Genomic DNA, 4151 nt, shown 5'->3' on the forward strand with positions numbered 1-4151 from the left:
GTCACAGTGCTCTTTCTGACATAAACAGATGCAGCCATTCAAAACAAGTGGGCGGTACCGCATTATTTTGCGGTGGGCTTTACAGAATCCACCGCGAGTTACCGTTAATTCTCCTATAATACCGCAAAAAAATAATAGTATCCGGAATTTCCGCAAGGTGGAGCTAATGAAGCTCAACCTCTCATGTTTGAGCTGTCGCCATCAAAGTCTTTGACGAAGATATTACTAATAGTATTAATAATGAATGACCTTGGACAAGCTGTAAACTCAAAGTATTGCCCTGGTCCACATTCTTTTTTTCATTGACCGTTTTTGTAAAAGTAACACCACAGCATTTTGCAATCACACATTTGTTTCCAATCATGCAAAGTACAGTAATTTTTGAGAATCGATTCACCATACCTTTCACATGCTCATAAAAGAGATTGATTTAGAAACATAACATATTACTGTATGCAAACTGTACTGTATACAGTATGTATATGTATATTTAATGTCTTAACTGTGCCCGTTTAAGTATTGAATATTCATATCTAATTTTACCACTGAAGGGAAATCTTAGTACCTGAGCATAAAAAGAATAGGAGCATACTGTAACACGTGTGAAGGCCATAAACGATATTAATTTTGGAACTTAAACATACAGTATATGGCTGGTCTCGGTACTTTAAAGAAAACATACACACCAGTATTCCATTTCTCCCTAAACATTTTAAGCATCGAAGTCTTTAACTAACGTGATACCGGAGTCAACAAGCATACTTTTAAAATTTGATTAAAAGGGAATATAATATGGAATCGCGTATCTAAAGAAATTAATAACGATATAATTATATTCATGTACCGCAACACAAGAATAGTACACGCTGTACATTGTCTGTTGATAATGTTTCTGTAGTGCTTTTTCAACACTCTCCATGTGACCTTGCTGGTGGCGCTGTTGGTAAGGCTCCCAACTTCCCTATCACAATGTCTGTGATCAAATCCCACTGAAGCCATGACTCTCTCCTTAACAAACATTTCTTTGAAAAAATGAAACGTTTCCCTTGGTCAGAGATTAAATAAAACCTCACTCGCACAAAACAAATTTATATTTCTAAATATAAATATTTCAAAATATCACAATATGATCGAATTTAAGTCATTTTAATAACAATGAATAGTCAACTAGTGGTAGTGGTAAAATTCCATATAAATATTCAATGCTAAAATGGGCACAGTAAAGACATTTACTGTAAATCTTTCTACGACCGACCAACGGACCACGAGTGCCCCTGTCGGTCAACCAATCACGCACCGCGGTGTTTTGCATCAATTACCTCCGGCACTTTGAATGGCTGCATCTGTATAACATCTCCAAAAAAAAAACACACCGGGCTTTCAAGAGAGGCGATTCATAACAGCTGGAGAAGGTGTAATATTTGTGTGCGTCAGCAGTGAAACTGCATGTTGATTGATGGAGGGCTGAGCGGGGAATAACGGTTGCTCAGGGTCACAGGTCATAGTGAATTTAGGAGCTAACTGGTTCGGAGTTACAGGTTAAATAATAAAGAGTTTGTTCGATTGTCACATCTTCGTCCTGGGTTCTTAATTTTTACACTATACGTGTAGGAGAAACAAGACAGTGTGTGTGTGTGTGCCCAGGTAATTCTGGGAGACAGATCGAATTTGTGCGTGGCAACAAAAGAAGTCTGTTTCCGCCCGGTTTCGAACCGGGGACCTTTCGCGTGTGAGGCGAACGTGATAACCACTACACTACGGAAACAGTGGTAAGACGTGCCCAGCGGCCCAGCGCTGAGCTTCGCCAATGCGATTCAGCTGCTTCCAGTGCCTTTATTGGAGTGCGCTGATGGACCGTGCTCTCTCTCCAGAGACCAGCACGCCTGTCATGGACGGAGCAGGAAAGGTGGTGCCACATTCTACAGCCCTCTCCACGCAATCGGGCTACTGAAGTGGAGAAAATCGCCTCTCCAGAAAGTGCAAATATCATCTTGGAGAGTATAAATCCTATTGCCGAAGGTCAGCCCTGTCTACCAGAGTAACCCTCCCACAGCGGTGATCAGCTCGTCTCACACGCGAGAAGTTTCGGTTGGAAACAAGCGCCCCCTCTTCTCGCACGTTTTGCACGTTCGAGTGGTTTTAATGCGGCTCCTTCGTACACGGTGCTGATCTTTTGGAAAGCAGGAGGCAAAACCGACACGTTCGCATACCGAGAGTCGAACCCGGGCCGCATGGGTGAAAACCAGGAATCCTAACCCCTAGACCATATGGCAGCGAACAACCACACTGTTCCCGGCATCATGCAAGCAAACTACATAAATATGAGAAAACACGCAAGAGAGTTGTAACTCAGAGTGTCGAAGGGTCGATGTATACTGGGGCTCAGTTGAAATGCAACGTCAGGACTTTTCCGAATTATGTCACACGAAGAGAGCACAGCCTTTTCCGCCCTGCCACGTCTGTATCGGTAACTCGCCGTGATCGTATAGTGGTCAGTAATTTGCGGTGTGGCCGCAACAACCCCGGTTCGAATCCAGGTCACGGCGGAATAGGGGCGTCTGCTTTTACTACTTGCACGAATGAAGGCAAAAAAAAGCCAATCGATGTGAACGAACGGCGCTTTGCAGAGGAGTACTGCCTGACTGGATCGTTGATGAACAACAGAGGCCACTCCGACCTCTTCTCGGTTTTCTTCAATGACTTACTAAGGATTTTCTTCACATTCGCCCATGCAGGGGAAGCCAGTTACACCAAAGCAAACGCAGGAAAGTGCATTTCAAGCAGAGACCAGGAGGGACTTGTTTACACCGAGAGTGGTCGGAGAATGGAACAATGCGCCCAGCCCTGTTGCTGGAGCCGATTCTTGATGAGATCTTGGGCTCACTAGAGGCCCCCGCTGGATGCTAATCTTTCTGTTGTTCTTGCAGGTCCTGCGCTGCTTTTGAGCCGACAGAGCTCGTCCTGGTCTGTCGGCACAGCCCAATTGCAAATGATCGGCTCCGCGTACAGAAGGAACGTGCGTTTGGTACAAGAGTGCACGAAGGCACCGGAAATACATTGGGAACAAATGACCGGTCGCTCAAGACCTCTGTGAAGTACAGGAGCGTGCAAAACGAGGCTGTTTCCACCCGGTCTCGAACCGGGGACCTTTCGCGTGTTAAGCGAACGTGATAGCCGCTACACTACGGAAACGGTGAAAGATAAGAATCACGAGAATCAATTTAATTCCTAAGGGTTATGTACTTGTTTTGAGAATCTAATGTAGAAGTTTTAAACAAGTTCAATTACGAAATGGTCTAAATGAATGATATACCGAACTTATGTCCTCTTGATATGTGTAACTCTTTGTAACTGAATTAATTTATATCTTTTGTATTCTGATAACTCTTACGATAAGATCTGTTAGGTTTACATGCATATTCTATATATTAATAAATGTATCCTCGTGTATTAGTACCTGTTGAGGTACTTTGAGTTATATCGCATGGTTGGATTCTAAGACCATTAAAAGAATCAATTTTGTGATTTACTGCCACAAAAATAATTGTCCCAGTAAATGCCCAAACCCCTACAGAACTGGTGCCTTGTGAGAGCACACTATAACAGTGTGTGATCTCCTGTCCCAGCCTGAGGAGCAGACAGCGAGCCTGTCTCTCAATAATAATAATACAGTGTGTGATCTCCTATCTTAGCCTGAGGAACAGACAATGAACCTGTCTCTCAATAATAATAACCTAGTGTGGAATGTCCTGTCCCAGTCTGAAGAACAAATAGTGAGCATGTCTCTCAATAATAATAGAACAGTGTGTGATCTCCAGTCCCAGCTAGAGGAACAGACAGTGAGCATGTCTCTCAACAATAATATGAATAAACTGTGTGATCTCCTGTCCCAGCCTGAGGAACAGACAGTGAGCCTGTCTCTCAATAATAATAATATAGTGTGTGACTTCCTGTCCCAGCCTGAAGAACAGACAGGAGTGAGCCAGTCTCTCAATAATAATAAAGCAGATTACAATCTCCTGTAACAGCCTAAGGAACAGTCAGGAAAGAGCAGGTCTCTCGATAATAATAATACAGTGTGTGTTCTCCTGTCCCAGCCTGAGGAACAGACAGTGAGCCTATCTCTCAATAATAATAATAATACAGTGAGA

General features: G+C 43.2%; 2 non-coding genes across 2 annotated transcripts; both read right to left on the reverse strand.

Moving 5' to 3' along the window:
• Positions 1–1692: 1692 nt before the first annotated feature.
• trnav-cac (transfer RNA valine (anticodon CAC)) lies at positions 1693–1765 on the reverse strand. The gene has a single exon. It is a non-coding gene; the product is annotated as a tRNA-Val (tRNA).
• A 1354-nt stretch (positions 1766–3119) lies between these two features.
• Positions 3120–3192, reverse strand: trnav-aac (transfer RNA valine (anticodon AAC)). The gene has a single exon. It is a non-coding gene; the product is annotated as a tRNA-Val (tRNA).
• Between the last annotated feature and the right edge of the window lie 959 nt (positions 3193–4151).

This window comes from Lepisosteus oculatus, chromosome 14 (genome assembly GCF_040954835.1).
Source record: "Lepisosteus oculatus isolate fLepOcu1 chromosome 14, fLepOcu1.hap2, whole genome shotgun sequence".
NCBI classification, from domain to species: Eukaryota; Metazoa; Chordata; class Actinopteri; order Semionotiformes; family Lepisosteidae; genus Lepisosteus; species Lepisosteus oculatus.